Below are 17,344 nucleotides of genomic sequence, written 5' to 3' on the forward strand. Positions count from 1 at the left end.
CCTTGCTCAGGATCTACTTCTCCTTCAGGAGAAGCAAGGGGAGAATTCCTTGAGAGTCACCACTATGTGGTTACCTGCAAAATAAAAAGGCAGCTTTAGAAAGAAGCTAGCAATATTAATGGTCAGCTCACGCTGCTCTCCTGTAACACACTTGCCCCTTTGCCTGCCTCTGCTTTGGACTGGAAGCACTGCAGCCAAACAACTATTACTCAGCTTCATCTTTATACCCTGCCCTGTGCAAAGAGGTCTCTAGGCACCACATGCAATAATGAGATAATAACGTGGTGTTAATTCAGAGTGCTGTTGAAGAGGATGGACAGGAATTGATTGTTTACTGTCTTTTCCAATAAAAGTAATTGGGAAAGCTGGCAGGAGCTAGGCTTAAAGCAAAGGGTTCTTCACACAGGCTGCAGTTGAACTGGGGAATTCCTTGCCACAGGATGCTGTGGATGTTAGGAGTCTGCAGACTAAGAAAAGTCCATGATAGAGAAATCCTTTGAGAATGATGAAATACACAGAAGTCATGTGGCTCAGTGTGAGCAGCTGAACACAGCTGGAGGTGGGGAGAGTGCTGGAGGAAAGAACACACACTTGCATTGTTTTTCTACTCTTCTCCAGGTGTCTGCTTCTAGGCACTGTCAGAGATGGGTTTTTGGGCCAGCTCTCCCCTGGTTTCATCCGGTATGCCTGTTCTTATGACTCTCTAAAGACAGATGCTTTACAGATTAATACATTTAAGTGTATTCTTTTCCTGCTTTTCTCCATTACTCTCCAGCTGAACTCCTTCCAAACATCCATTAACTGATGAGATGGGTCAGACCTGTTCAGACCACACTGAGCCTAAGCAGATATGAGCTAAAAGAACCAGCCTGGAGCAGAAGGAAGGATGCCTGGTCCTATTAACTTTCCAGAGCTTTCCCAGACCAAAGTTTTCCATTTGCTGTTTCCTATTCCAACCTCAAGCCCAGCGCTCTCAGAATCCCACACATATGGTTATTGCCTGGAAGTCCTAATGGTTCTCTAACCAGCCAATCTGAAAGAGGCAGAAAAGACACCAGGAAGGAATCATCCACTTGAGTTCTGGGTTCCATAAGGGCATCTAGGTCTGGTGAGCAGGGCATACAGACCCATGCTGATCCTAACTGGGGCAAACTGGACTTAACAGGGCTGCAGCACAGGGCTGGGCAGTTACAGGCTGCAGGACACCTAAAAGCAGCATGAGGCAGAGGTGGATAGCAGTGTCAGAGGTGAGAACACCTTCCTGCAAGACCAAGAGGATATCTCAGGGCAGTGGTGGCCTTGTACCATCATAGGGTCAAAGGATCCTGTGGAAGGATAACTGCCATGTAGTGTCTTTGGCCACCATATCCCTCACCTGAAGGGTGGTTTGAACCCAACCAGCTCCTCCTTTGTGAGGGATGTGACCCAGACAGTGGTCCCTAGATGAACCACCTTAGTCCTTCCTTCCCCTGCGCAAGGTTGCTCCTTTCACCTCTGCTTTCCCAGCTGGTGCTGCTTCTGCCCTCTCCCTGAAAGCTTTGCAGCTGGCTTTGCTAGTGTTACTCCCTCTGCTCCTTCCCCCTCTAAAAGGCATCTGAGGAAGGGCCTGCAAAAGAGGAAAGAGAGGTGATCTGTGAAATGCTGAGGTCTAGAAGAGAGGAACAAATGATTCATGCTGTAAATATGTCAGTAAAGGCTTCTTCAAATGCACTTGAGGCAGGCCTGAGAGGGAAAGGGTGGAGATGGCAGTGGCAGGGCATTCTCTGGGCAAAACAGGAGGATGAAGGGTGCCAAGGACAGGGAAGCTGTATTTCCTGGGGGGCAGTAGTGCACAGATGACAAAGGTAAAGGCTGTAGAAAAACGGAGCCTGATCTGATGAAGGGTGGAAGTGGAAAGAGAAGGAATGAGTGTTAGGCAGCTGTGAGGATGCTGGGAATCCTTTCCCTGCAAAGGTCTTTGTGCCTATGGAAGGTGCTATGATGATGGGTCACCTTTCAGGTGGAAAAGAAGAGACCTGATTCTCCGCAGCACACTAACCCAGATGAAACCCAGCTCCTGGTGCTTGATGGACTTCCGTGGAAGGGCAAAACACAGCTAGGAGTCAGTGAGGTGGCATTAACAGAAGTGACTGGGAAAATTGTTTTCTCCTTGCTCAGTCCTTTGTCCTATTCAAAAAGCATCTGTATCATTTTGTCCCCCAGGCCAATCACAGCTGATTGGAGCTTCTGATGGCTTTCCTGACCTTTTGGAAACAATCATTAAAAGGCAGCTGTTGGGGAGAGCCAGTGCAGCATTGGTGGCCTAGGATTATTTCCTGTCTGTTCCAGCGGATGATGGGATTGCCTGTTTACCCATGGCAGGTTGATTTTCAGAGGGTAGGTAACCCATGGCACATGCAGGGCTGCCAAATGGGCTCCAAGAGTCCAGGCAGGAGACACAACTGCCCTGAGGCAGCACTGCCCAGGCTGCTGAGAGGCTTTCCCTTGATCTGAGCCCCAGAGCAAGTCAGCTCAGCTGACTCCACCATGCCCACTTGTCATTCACCATGAAGCCAACAGGAGCAAGGCTGCAAAGCATCCAAATCGACTCCATGCCTGTGGTGCCAGGTCTGATGCTGAGCCACTGCTCCCAATACATCCATTCCCACCACACCAGCGTGGTGAGCACACCTGCCAGGTGCCCTTAGCACCAGGGAAGGGCCTCCTTCACTGCTCACCCCCTCTGCCTCGGCTGTGGGAGTCTCACCCAGCCAGAGCTGAGACTCTAAGCCAGTTTCCAGAGCTGGGTTTGCTAAGTACGTATTTAAACACCGTAATTCACTATCAATAAACCAAGTCAACACTGTTAATGCACGCTCCTTCCCAGCCTCTCTGCATACACATCAGTCACCTATCCTAAAAAGGCTTTTTTAGACAATATACAATGAACAGAGACATGTAGTAAAGTCCCAGTTTTTGTCATTTAACACCCAGATCAGACTGAAAAGTAAATAATGCTTGAACTTGTTAAAAAAATAAAGGAAATCACACATCCCTTCCCCAGGAGGAACTGACAGAAATCTACTCACACAACCAAATTATGCTGCTACTAACATGCCTTACAAACCTTCTTCAGCTAAACCTGTTTTGATCTGCAAATAAAAGATTTTTGCTCTTTTTATTCACACCAAATCCCAGAGAGACCAAAAAAAAAAAAAAGAGTGCGTAGAAACTGGTGACCTTTGGCTGATGGTCCTACCAGGATTACAGAGATCCAAAAAATGGAACAGTAAACACTATACTTACTGGAGAGTTTGTAAGAGCAGGATAAATTATTTTTGATGGTGTTTATTCCCCAGCCAAGACTGTATTTGCACTGAAGCTCTGGCTGCCCATTAATCGAGGAAGCTCTTATGCCACTGCAGCAGCACCCTGAAAATGCCAGTGGTTCTGCAGGTGTGCTGACCTTAATGCTGTTACCTGTAGTCCAGGCAAGTGATCCTGAGCTAACACCACTGATCCCACTGACAGCTGTGGGGATTTGCCATGCTCTGTGGCACCTCCAAAATCTAATACTAAGAGTGGATTAGGACACCATGTTGCAGGCTAAGCCTGGGCCTGAGACACTGCAATGGGCTTTGAGGTTTTTTTTAAAAAAAAAAAAAGTGCCAAATGAGGAATCTATTTAGCTTCAGATATAATGAAAGTTGTTTGTAATGGGAGATTGGGCAGAGTCGGGCCAGCTGGCCGTTTGGGAATTTGGTTAATGTCACCACTGTAATCCTGGAGGTGTGAAGGGCCAAAACTGTGGTCCTGCATCTCTGTCAGCATGACCTGGGAAGGGCCACTGCCCCAGTGGGATGTCAGAAAACCAAAAGCCCTTTCGGACCTGAGCCCTGCCCACCGCAGCCCGGTCACTGCGCGCAGCTGGCTCTGCCCAGCCGGCCCCGGAGGCTCGGAGAGGGCTCCCTTCCCCAGGGGGCAAGGAGAACGCCGGGGTGCCCCGCCGGCCCCACCAGCCCAGCTCTGCGGGATGCCGGCCCTGCGCTCCCCCCTGCCAGCCAAGCTCCTCTCCAGAGACCCCGAGAGGGACGGAAAATCATCGGCGCGGCCGCTTCGTTACGAGTCAGACCTGCGAACCGCCGGGGCAGGGCCGCTCACGGGCGCTGGGTGTCCCCAGGCCTGCGGACCGCCGGGGAAGGGCCCGGGGCGTGAAACGCGCGGGTCCCTCCCGGCACCTGGGCCTGGGGGATTCGGCTGCCGGCTCTGTCCTGCTGCTGCGGGGCAGGGAACGGAGCGGGACCAGGACCAGCCCGGCCCCTGCGCTCGCCACCGCCGCTGTCGCCACGGACGCGGCCGTTGCCGGGGCGGGGCTGCCGCGGGCCGCGACCCCCGGGCGGGCACGTGTGGGGCTCGGGACGGCCGGGCCCGGTGCGCGGCCCGGTCCGAGCCAGGCCCAGGCTCCGCCGCCGCTGTCACACAGGGCCCGCCCGCTGCCAGGGCATGCGGGGCAGCAAGAGCCAGCAGGAAGGCAGAGGGACGGGATTTGGGGCGGGCTCCCCCGTCACCCCGTGCAGCTGCTGAGAGTTAATGCCGCGGGGAGTGGGAGCCCCCTCTTCCAGCACAGAGATGTGTGAGCTCAGCGCCGTGCTCCAGGAGGGCTGGGAGGGGAGGGAGCATTTGCCGAAGTGCCCGACACTCCTGCAGCAGCAGCAGCTGCTGCTGTGGCATCATGGAAAGAATGGGGCAAGGTGTGCAATGCGAATGGTTCTGTACCAGTCGGTATTCTAAGGGTGAATACATCGCTGTCCTCAAGATACCCGTTTTTCTTGCGTGTTTGTATGGCTAAAGCTACTCTGTCTCTGCTGAAATGGGCTTGCTTCAAGGCCTCATATTTTGGGGCAGAATGACTTCAAAGTCAGGTCGGAGGAGGAGGAAAGCAAATCTGAAACCTCCATTGATGGCAAGAAGATCTTGGCCCATCTGCTGCATGTTCTTCTTGACCTGTTCATTTTTAATTCTGCTGTTAAACATCCTCTGCAGAGGTGGAGAAAGACCAGAATCCTCATCAAGACAAACATCATGCTGTGGAATATAAAGAGTAAACAAGGGGATGAAAACATGCATCTCCTCTTTCCCATTTCTCAGATCTAAGCATTGCAGTTTTTGCCAGGGTATTTCCAGCCTGAGAGAGGTTTTTCTTTCACTCCTTTGGAATGCTGATGTAGTGGGCACAAGAGGACTGCAGCCAGCCTGTGCCCTGTGGGAGCATACATAACACTGGTGCCAGCTCTCATGATAGTCCTGCAAGTCCCATAATAGCTGGCAGTTTTAGGAAGCTGTGCTGACTTTCATATAAAATTTACCTCCTGGTCATGAAGAAGATGTTAAAAGCATGATCCCAGATCACCCCAAAGGCTCAGCAACAAAACAATTAATGCAAAGAGGCATAGGTTAGAAAAAAGGATCAAGACTCTGAGGCTTCCTTTGTGAATTTCAAAGATGGAAAGTTAGACCTTGGCAGCAATGTACTTCTTTTTCTAGGTGTGGCCTGATTCTGTCACTCAGCTCCCCAGAAGTCAGTGACACTGCCTGTGAGTCAAGCTGGTGTTTAGCACAGTGGGGTAGTCAGAAGGTTTGCAAACCCCTTCACAAACGCTGGCCTCACACTGACCATATTACTCCTGGGAACACATCTCCAGGGCTTTTGAGACCTTGAAAAGCAGAAATGAAAGCAACATAAAGCCAGAGATATTTTCTCTTGCACTGATTTCCATGCACACATTCAGTCAGACTCCTGAATTGCAAAGGAGATAGCCAAACCAGATGCACAGAAATAGCACCCCTGAGCTGCCTGCATAACAGTGATCCATTTCTGAGCTGAGCCTTCAGCGAGCCATCAACACTGAGGTTTTTAGCTCACCTCATGGACAATGTAATGTAAATGTCACATTTTGGAGACTTCACAGTCCAACAGAGTTCAGCTGTGTCTGCCCAGTCATTGATTCCCAGAGACAATAGTCCTCAACATTGCAGTCAGTTGTCAAAATGGATGCAATCAGGTGTTGAATCACATGCTGAAAAGAAGTAGTGGTAGTCCAAAAATAGCTATGTTAACTCTTTCTGTACCTTAGCATTTATTTCCATGAGTGTAGACATTAGTGTTGTTCCCAGTGGGGTGTGCAGTGGCAGTTGCTCCTTAAATGCTGTGTGGAGTAGGGATGCAGGGTAAAACATTGCATCCATTCCCACTCCCATCCCCACTGTTGACAGCTGAGAGTGAGGATGAGGGAAGGTGCTGCTTCCTGGCCCCAGTGACTAAGGCACTGTCCTAGCAGCAGACCCCAGGTGCCCTCTGTATCCCTCCAGCTACCAGCTCTCAGATTTCCCCTAGACAGCACCTGTGATGGTGTTGTGCATTATCAGCTCTGCCAGCTTTGCCTGGAGTTGGAGGACAGTGTAACAACAGTCAAACCTCATATCACAACAAATAAATCGGACAGGAGCCAGGTCCTGCAGTGCTTTGTGTGGGAGGAACACATCCCACAGGGCATCTTCTGCTGCTAATGTGAAGATTCGGGTGCTGTTCTGGAAACAAAGCTGTGGCTGTAGGGTGACAACCTTTTTTAGTGTCCCAGCATGACGGACTAGAAACATTATCCTCCCTGGCTTTGCCCAGCCACCAACACATCCTGCAGTCAAGCATTTCTCCTCTGCCTCTCCATCTTCCTCTCCCTCTCCTTCTCTCCAGTTATACCAGCACCAGCTGTCTCTTCAGGGACTGCAGGAACACATCTGGTGAGCTTTCTGCCCACAGCGAGTAGCAGGCTGTTTGTTCGCAGTGGCAGCTGGAGGTAGAAGGAGTGAAAAAAAACCCTCTCTGTGCATGTGTCCTCCTGGTCAGCTCTGCTAGTGCATCTCCTGCAGCCTGCAGTGTCCTCACATCACACCATGATGGCCAGAAGTCACCACACCAGTCCAGGATAACATTTCATTTGAGTGCTGTGCTCCATGTGGGGCAGCCTCTCTAGCTGATGCCTGCAGCGAGGCAACCTCCATCTGTCAGATGTGGTTCATCTCTCCGTGGGGAAGAACCATGGGCACAGCTGAAGGTCAGGTTTGAGAGGAGCCTGTTGGTGTTTGATGTCTGCCTGACACCAAAGGGATTCACTAGGGTAGGAGCCAGTGAGGTTTGTCCTCAGCACAGATGGAGTCCTCTTTCATGAATGGCTTCTACCTTTTCAACGAGGAGCACAGAAATTTGCCAAAACTGGGCAGGACTCAGAAAATTGAGGATGCTGAGGAGCAGGGACTGGCTCCAAAGTTCTATTTCCAGGCCCTCCTCTGGCTGGCTCCTTGCAGCTCTTGCTGGAAAACACTGTTTACAAGCAGCCAGCAGTTCCGGGAAGCAGCAAAACAAATGACATCCTGGAAGGAGGAAAACTGCCCCTGTACAGCCAGTGCTGAAGGATGGGGGAGCAGGATGCTCTCTGGGCTGCTGCTCTCCCAAAGCTTTCTGCTCTCCCTGGGTTGCAGCAGGAACCATGCAGCTGCTGACAGCTATTAATAGGTGGGGAGAACGTGGGCTCTTTTTCCTACTGCTTCCTGGGATGAATGGTAATTACCCTTAATGAGACTGGATTTGGTTCTACCTCCTACCTTCCAGCCCTCTTGCCTGTGCTGGCAGGGAGACCCCAGCCCATCTGCTGCCTGCACTGGCTCTGTGGGGAGCAGAGCTTGGCAGCAGGAGTGGAGGCTCATCTCCCCAGGACATCCCCCAGGCCTTGCTCGTGGATGCTGGGCTCAGAGCAGGAGGCAGAGCTTGCCAGCTGACAGGCTGCAGCAGCTCCCCTCAGCCTGGCCTTTCCAGTGCACACAGGAGCTCTGTGGGGGGCTGAGATAAATTATCCCACCACAGGCTGAGGGTGCGGCTGGCTTGGATGCTCTCTCTTTGAGATTAATTAAAGAAACAAAACAGGGGAACAAATAATCAGGGAATCTGACCTGTCGCCATGGTTGGCATCCCCATCATCATGCATCACACCAAGGTTTGTGAAAAGGTGTATCCTTCCTCCCTTGCTGGTAGAAAACCAGCCCTAGACTTGCCCCCGCATCTTCCACAGGGCACAGTCTAGCTGCCATTGGGTTAATCAGGGTATGACCTGCACAAGGGGGATGGTTTTGTTCTTCTCATACCACTGCGCCTCTGGCATGAACTCTGAAGCAGGAAGGTTTCCTTCATTCAGGTAACTTCAAAATAACACTGATAAATAGTGCAGGAGGTGTGTTCTTCATCCACTGGAAGGCTGTGCCTCCTAGGAATCACCTCCAAGTAGATGGATGCAAATAGTAAATCTTTCTTGTACATCCCAGACTCTGGCTCTGGGGCAGGATATCCTCTGCATTAGTATTTGCCCAGGGTGCTTGGTAAGGCTGCACTTCACAACCCCACCTCTGTGCTGTCCTTCCCATCTGGACAGCCACAATGCCTCAATGACTCTTTACCGCTCCCTAAAGACTGAGATTTTTCCTTTCTTGGTTCAGCTTAGCATCTGGTAACGCTTTAAACCGTGGGAACCCCTTCCCTTTACTGACCCTTGCTGCTTGCAGCAGGGCAAGAGGTAAAAGACTGCCCCATCTGGCCAAGCTGAAACTTCCCAGGCAAGACAGTTTATTCGCCTCTTAGTTTTTAATTAGTTTTTTTCCAGATCATATGTTTTCTTGACTGAATCAAAGAAACCTTCCTGCAGGCAGGATCTGTGATCTGTGCCCAGGGACCTGCTGGTTTCCATTTGCAAACCCCTGCCTCCTTGCTTCTGTAGCCCTTTCTTTTTCCCTCTCACCGAGATCCCTCCAACATCAGACCAGAAGTTTCAAGTCCCTCTGCCGACTCCCACTCAGCCCCTTGTGTTGCATCCAAGTGCCAGATGGCACTCTAGGATCGAGAAGGAGCTGTGCCAGGCTCCCCTCCCTTTCTCTCCACCCTTCAATCTAGGGAAAAGAGACAGAGAAGCAGCACTGCCAGATTTCAGGCTGCCGTGTTTGTGCCAGCTTCTGTGGTCTTCAGCCCCACTTCCAGCAGGACTGACATGGGAGGTACTGGCACAGCCCTGGAGCAAGGGGTGCCAGGGAAGAGAGGACCTACTCTGAAGCTCCCCTCTGTGCCCAGCTCTGTGTTATAGTTAACAACCAATGCCAAGGACACAACCACATCCACTGCTTCCTCCATGCTCCCCCAGCCTTTCTTCCTTCTTTTCTTGTTGGAAAATTTCTTGTTTGTCTGGGGTTGCTCACCAGCACTTGGTAACTGCCTGCAAAGATCTGGAGGTCTGAAGGTTTAGCAAGCTCTTCTTGGGCAGGACAAGTGTCCAGGCCCCCTATATTGAAATGAGGAGGAGGAGGAGAGGAAAAGCAGGGCAACTGCCCTGCCCAACTGTGGATCACAGAGGCTGTGGGCAGCAGAAACATCCTGTTTGTGAGTCCTGCTGGGAGCATGGGGTTGTGTTTGGACAGCAGAAGGAACTTGGGGAGGATGTGATCGGATATTCCCAGCCTTTCTGCTTTAGATAGCTGTGTTAGCACACTGCCTGCTGCTTTTGGCTCAGAACTGTCTGGCCCCTTGAATAAACCCTCCTTTCCTGGAGGGACTCTGGCACTTTTTGCTTGCTCTTCTTGATGCTCAGGGATGGGCATCTCCATTAGTACTGCCTCAGCTCTAGGGTCTCTGCTGTCACTACTGTGTCACAGCAATCCCCACAGGTCCTGTCCCTGGAGCAAGTGTCTCCTCACTGCCAGGTTGCTGTCACTCAGCTCCGTGGAGGGGATGAGGAAGACATGACCCTTAGTAGAGTCCAGGAGGAGACATGCACAGAAGATATATGAGATGCATCCTGCTGCAAGAGGGCTGGTCATGAGGGAGGTGATTAATACAGAAACACTGATCACTGAGATTTTGCTAGTCTTCCTCCTCACTTCCTGGTGAATGGGGTGCTGTTGTGTTCTTGCCAAGGATGCCAGCTGTGGCCAGCTTCCCTTGGCGATGCTGGTCACATTCTGCCCTGCCCTGTCCACCTGGCTGCAGGGCTCTGTGAAACAGAGATGTGGCATCACCACTCGACCAGGCTGGCACTGGCCACGTGAGCCAAGTTGGGGTGCCATGTGGGAGAGCTGGCTGCATATTTGCTTGGAGGAGGGAAAGCTTTTAGTTAGGGACTTCTATTCCTGTCTGGGCTTGTTGCAGACTTCACGACATTCAGAGCAGGTGTGAAGCTTTTCCCTTATCCGGCTGGGGATGAGAGTTAGTGGGAGGCTGTTTTCCAGCACTCTCATGGAGATGATCCATTGGTTTTACATTGGTCTCTTTTTTCCCACAGGATGGTCCATGATTTGCATTTTAGCTTGTGACTCTGTGTCATTCCTTTCCCTGCCCCAATTTCCACCTCTCCTTGTTGTGCCGTATTTAGATAAATCCAAGTGCTTGCAACAGTGTAGGTGCTCTAGAGGGATGTGAAGGAGGATCAGGTCCTACAGCACAGGCAGTACACCGTGAGATTTTGAAAATCCCAGAAGAGGCAATGCATCATCCTTCCCTTGTGTGGCCACCAGAAAGCAGCTCAGAGGTCCATGGTCCTTGGTTATATTTGAAATGAGGGCATCCTCCCTGCTTGCCTTATTTACCTTCAAGGCCAGCTGAGCTGTGATATCCTTTGCAGAGGGAACAACCAACACCCGTCACAAGTAGACACCCCTTCCCTTGGAGGCTGGGGGTGCTCCCTGGACCCTGACCCACAGAAGAAGGAGAGGACTGGGAGGGTCTCAGCTCGGCTGCGTGGGCTGGGGAGATGGGGGCACATGGGGAAGGAGGCACATTTTCCATCTCTCAGACCTTTGGTGTCTCCCAGGAGCAGCTCCATATATATCTTGTAGCAGGAGTTGCAGGGCCTGGTGCAGGACAGCTTGCAGGAGCAGAAGGGGGCCCTGTTCACCCCATGACAGCCAGAACAGCATCGGGGCGGTGGCTGTGGTGGCAGTTGGACACTGATGGGACAGGACAGCCAGGAGCCTGTGTGCCAAGGGCTGCTGAGTTGACACTGTCCTTTGGTGCCCTCTTCCCAGCCCAGTGGAGCCCAGCACCGGTAGGGCTGTGGAGCTGCCAGCTGCCATCACTGTCCCTCCAGAGCCATGCTCTGTGACAGATCTGCTTCCTGCTGCTGTGCCCAGCTCCCAGGCCCCCCCCTGGCCTCACTGCAGGGCGTGGGGGCCATGGCAGAGCCACGGTCCCCTTGGTGTTCCCTTGCAGGCCTTGGCTGGTGGACCAGGACCCCAAAGCATTGTGCTGCGTGCTGGGGGGAGCTGGGTGCACGCTGCCAGATGCCCCCCCTGCAGCTCTCTGCCACCACCTCCCTGAAAGTCTCTGCTGTGTCTGCAGCATTGCAGGCCAGCTCAGGGAGAACCACTGGGCTTCCCTCTTGTGCCCCGTTGCTGCATCCGAGTTACACTGCCAAAGGGAGCTGGACTGGCATGCTGAGCCAGGCTCTCTGGAAACCCTACACTTGAGGATTTGTTCAAGGGTCAGAGACTGCCTGATGCCTGCAGGGTGCTTTTGAACCTACAAGAAGCAACCTGGAGTGTTCCCAAGGACTTCTGCAGTGCCAGCAATGTGCCAAGCCCAGCTGCTGCCTCTGTGCCTGGTCTGTCCATTGGTTATGCCCTGTGGTGCATCCTCTGGACCAGTGTAAAGCTTTCCATCCCTGATTCTAAGTCCAGCTGTCCCCCTCCACTGTGAGGCCTCTGGCTCTGCCTGCTAGGGCCAACTCATCCTGCTCAGCTGTGGTTTTTGGCTGCTCTGCTTGGTGGGCCTCTCCTTCTTCCATCTCCCTGGCTGGGTGCCCAGGGTGATGCTGCTTGCCCAGGGCTGGGAAGCCCAGCTGCAGAGCCCTCCCTTGCTGTCTTTTTTGCAAAGAAATGCCAGTGTGCAAGTTCCATGGGCCCTCAGATGTGGACAGGGAGGGTCACTTCTCCCAGACCCTGCCTCTGGTAGGGAGGGGTGGTGCCTGTGGTGGGGACCCTCCCAGATATCCCAGCTCATCCTGATGCTGCAGTGCTGTGAAAGCCAGCACCTCTTGGGGCAACCAGCTCCAGCAGGAAACTCTCCTGGCTCTCTGGATGTCCAGACTGTTCCAGGTGGGTGATTCCTGTGTTTCTAACAAGGCAGGGAAAGAAAATTAAAAGCCCAAGTGAGCAAAGCAGCCAGGCTGAGCCAGGAAACGTCAGAAATGCCTCTGTCAACACTGCAGCTGAGGCAAGCAGGCAGGCAGGCAGCTTCTTAATTATTGATGGTGCTTATAAATAAATGCTGGGGTAGGGAGAAGAAGGTTATAACAGAGCAGAGGAGCCACTTCTGGGTGGGGGAGGGAACATGAGAACTTGCTTGTTTTAAAGGTCATTTAATTTTGCCTCTGTTTCCCTTTTTTTTTCTGTTAAACTCGGTGATATTTGAGTTGGTGTATTATCTTCCCTGTGCATCTTCTTCTTGCACCTGCCTAACCTGGCCATTCAGGAGGAGGAGAGAGGAAAGACACTGGTGAGGGCAGTGAGAGAAAGAAGGGGGAGGGAGGGAGGGAGGAAACACTGTGTGGAATGTGGGACAAACAGGCAAACCAGGAGACAACGAAATTAGTAGAGCAGCAAATCCCAACCCGAGTGTAAATAATTTTTCACCATGTGAAAAGAAGGTCTACGTAGGCTCAGATTTATCTTCCTGTTCCTGGAGCTCAAGTCCAGGCAACCTCTGATGTAAAGCAAGAGGAAAGTGCGTGACATGAGGCTGGGCAAGGACTAGAAGGAGAGGCAGGATCCTGGTTGGGGACTGGAATAGTAACCCAGTGTCTGCATAGCCTCAGGGACTTTTGCAGCAGGCTCTGGGTGGTGTGTCCCAGAAAAACCAGACTATCTGATGGCACTAGTTCTGGGATAAGGATCCCACAGCCAGCTGAAAGCACAGGTACTCCAGTGAGTACCTGTGTTTGAGACTGACAGCCCCCATAGGAATCTTAAGTGATTGTGCACAGTAGGACTTCACAACTTGGTCTCCAAGCCCTCCAGCCCACAGAAGTGAACACACAGGCACTGGGTGCACGATGGAGCTCCTTCTAGTCTACACCACAGCAGACTCTACAGGGTCATCTTCCATCCCCCCCCCAGTCTCAAGGGAGCCACTGTAGGTGGTGGGCAGCAGCACCCCAGTGCCTAGGGCTGGTCATGGGTGCAGCTTTGGGGGCAGCTTTGCTCATCTTTTCACTGGAGCCTGCCATGGTTACACACCTGCAGGAGCAGCAGCTCTGCAGTGCACAGGGGATGCAGCAGCACATGGCTCTCTGGATGCAGACCGGGTAACACCATGAGTGTCTCACTGTATTCCCTCTGTGCTGACACCCTGGACTCTGCAGCCACCCCCAGAGACCCAGAATGACATCAATCAATCAATCAATCAATCAATCAATCAATCAATCAACCAAAATTCAGCCGTCGATGGAAGTGGGCTGCTCCCAGGCAGGAGGGTGGGCTCCATAGCAGGGTGCTCCTGACAGTAGTTGGGATGGTGATGGGGAGGAGATGTAAGGGGAAGCAGAAGCATTCTCCCAGCCCTGTGGATCCACCAGGTGCTTTCTGGAGGAGGGAGGAGCTTTGGGTTGCAGCTGAGGAAGTCACGCCTCTCTGCAAGCGGCATGGAAACGCCAGCCGCAATCCAGGCTGAGGAGCTGAATGCAAAGCGCTCTCGCACAGGGAACCAGCTGGCCGTGAAGGGCACGGCAAAGGCGGGCTGCTGGGATTCCCCAGGAAATGCCTCTCCCGCCTCCTTGGCCGCTCGGCTTGCTGCTGTGGACAGCGTTCTCCTGCGGTGGAAACTTCTCTTCCCCAAAAATGCTCCCCAGAAGCTGGGGACCCGGAGATGGAGGGGTGATTCAGCCAGGGGGTGTTCCTGCCCAGCCCATGCTGCCTGTCCCACAGCTGAACACCTCTAGCACAGAACCATTTCTCTCCTTTCCCAAGTATCTGGGATGTAGGAGGTGAGCAGCAGCACCAGCTCGACATGGCCCTGAGCTGCTCCCGAGGGATGGGAAGTCTTGCCTTGCCATGGCTGCTGAGTCCATGGTTCGCCTCCACAGCCTCATGTGTGCTGTGCAGCAGCTGCCCAGGAGTGGGTGTTGGCTGCTGCAGGAACAGGGAGGCTGTGGTGCAAGAGCCACTTACACTTGCAGGTCGAGAGCCTGCAAGTGTAACCCAGAATTCCAGATATGTGCATGCCATTGCTCCTGGATTACAGGTGTACAAGTGTGTGACCAGTTCAGTGCACACTATCATTGTGCATGCAGAATCACAGAATCATAGAACAGTTTGGGTTGGCAAGGACCTTTAAAGATCACCTCTGGCTCCCTGCCCCTGAGGTGCTCTCCCTCCCTACAGGGCTCAGCTTGGACATGCTACATTATGTTCACTGTCGCTGGAAGATGGCTCAGCACCAGATCTGATGGACCAAGCCCCACAGCTTTTAAACCTGTGGCTCAGCACGCTGTTAGCATCCTCTGCACGGCTCAGCTCTGCTACTACCACAACAATCCCAGGACCTTCCTGAAGTGAGTCCTATGGCACTCAAGGTGCAGCATGTCATCAGCCTGTCCCAAGACTTGGGGAGACAGGGATGCCTAGGGAGAGCTGGGCTTCTCCCTGACACTGTGTGCCAGCCTCCCAGTCTACAGCCCAGGCTACTGAGAGTGAAGCTCCTGGAGCAAAGTGTGTGAGAAGAGACAGGCAAGTACTTTCTGCTCCCCTTTTGCCAAAGTCAGGTAGCTGCTTCGGGTTGATGCTGGCAAGCCCTTGCATTGCAGGTGCCCTTAAGGGACCTCGGGGTCCATCTGGCCTTATGAAGGTGTTGCCAATCTGACAGCACCGGCTCACAGCAAAAACCCCATCGTCTTTTAATTAGTTTCCCACTTCCTGCTGTCCCTTCTTGCGCATGTGTTTGGAGATGCAAATGTGTGCCTAGGATGCTGCTCGCACTTAGACTGCCCTTTGATGTTTGTAAGGGAATGTAGGCTGCAATTTTGGCCAGAAAACTCTATTTCAAATTTGTGTTTCACTTCCTAAAGCCTTCCCAGCTAAGCATTGCCTGACCTGCTGCTGACATGCAGGGCATGCCAGGCACAAATGAGGCAGCTACTGCAGCTGCAGCACAGTATGTGAATGTCTCGTCCTCCTGCAGCAGGGAACGAGGAGCATGGGAGGTAAGTCTGTGCACTAGGACTTCACCAGGAGAACAGGAAATGCCCTCTCCTAGAATCAGCAGCCTGGCATGGCTGCAGCACAGACTCCAGCATTTCTACTGCAGTGACCCACTTTACCAGCCTGAGGTGACATGGGCACCATGGATGACTCCACAGAATCCCTCCTTGATAGGATAAGATCAATTTTCTCCTTCAATTCCAGAATGCTTTAAGTGCTACTGCACTGACAAGATCAGGATTTGGTTATGCTGTGACATCATTGATTCTTGCGAGCTCAGAAAGGATACGGGAAATACTGAGTTTCATGTCTATAAAAGCCAAGAGCAGCAAAGAAGGAGGGAGAAAACAGGGTTCCCAAGCCAGCCCCAGACGAGGCAGAGGAGCACCACTGCAGCAGCTGCGGCCCTGCTTACAGACCAGGTGGTTCTTAAGGTTTATAGGAAGGTGGTGCAAGAGCTGCAGCAGCCCTGCCAGCAGCAGGTGCTGGGGCTGCTGCAAATACCCTGGGAACAGAGTTATTTTCCCATGGAACACAGGAGAGGATGAACAGATCTGAAATGCCAAGCCAACAGGTCTTTGCTGCTCACTCACCACACAGTGCTGAGAGCCCAACAGCACCGCAGTGGAGATGGATCTCCTTCCAACAGCTCTAAGAGCCACTGCTCTGTGGTGCCTCTAGCAGCAGCCCTTCACCTCCCATGGGAGTGGTGTCAGGGGCTCAGTAACGCATTACCTGGAAGGGCAGCACCCAGAGCTCTGCCCTGTAAGGCGCTGGGCGAAAGTCTATGAGGTCAGTGGCTTTTAAGCTAACAATTAAGCCAAAGCAGGTTAATTCCATAAGGCTGCTGCTGGCAAGCTCAGTCTCTGCTTTTGGAGCATCATGCAGGAGCAGCTCAAGCCAGCATTCCTTTCCTCCTCCTCACACCTACTCTCCAACACTGAGAGGAGACATCATCTCCTGTAGCAGCTATTAATAAAGTAACACAAGAGCACTCTGGGAAAGAGCTTTCCCAGTAACACAGAACACCCCTCGCCATCCCCACCTGGTGCTGCTGGGGCCCAAGTGAAACACAGGAATTGTGCCAACACCGGGCACTGATGCTGACTTCAGCTGATGGCATGAACCATCCTCTGGGACTCCACACGCCCTCTCCAGCACCCTACCGGCCTGTCACAAGTGCCCTGAAGCACTGGGCTAGGTGTTCCAGCTCTCCCCACTGCTCAGATGCAGGGATGTTAGGAGCACCAGTAGCACCCCTGCATCCAGAAACTGAAAGAATTTTGAGAAGGCACCAAGCTGCTCTGCTACAGTGAATGAAGGCAGGGTCTGGAATGAGCAGGAACTTGCCTTACTGATAGTGATCAAAGAAAGGGGCCTGAGAACCCCTCTGATGCCTGAACTCTTGGCAGCAGGGACAGATGCCCGAGACCTTGGCTCACAAATCCCTTTGCAATAAGCCCTGCTTTAAGCTTCCTGGCTGGAAGCAGCATTCACTGAACCAAAGGCTTAAGGTCTGCACTCCTGCAGTAGCTGTCAGTGATTTGGGGGAGAATGGGAGGACAGCTGGGAGCACCACCAGCCTCTAAAGGCTCCCCATTCCTTCTGCCTCCAAGTCCTCACATCTATATCTGGCACTTGCCACTGCAAACCCAGCTGCTGGCAGAGATGAGTAGGAGCCACATTAAGCCATAGGGACCATATAATGAGATTTTTGGCTGGACAATCACTGGGATATGGAAAACCCATTGTCTGCTAATGATGCCCCCGAAGTCCACATTCCGTTTTCCCCTTAGATAAGCTGTTCACTGAAGAGAAGGGAAATGAGGCTCTGCTCACAGCACCTATTCCCCCTCCCTCAGGCAGACAGTTAAGTGGGAAGCCTCTCATTTGGACACAGCCATGCCCCACTACATCGTCTTCAGTAATCTGTATCTATGTAACAGCCATTTCCTGCTACCTGGCAATCAGCAATCACTGTGCTTCTACACCTCCTCCCTCCCTCCCTCCCCAAAAGCAGGCAGCTGCTGGTCCTCCATCTCCCTTCACAGTGACAGGCAACCCTACCTGATGGTGAAATTCA

Source organism: Fringilla coelebs, assembly GCF_963513975.1.
Source record: "Fringilla coelebs genome assembly, chromosome: 3".
Lineage (NCBI taxonomy): Eukaryota > Metazoa > Chordata > Aves > Passeriformes > Fringillidae > Fringilla > Fringilla coelebs.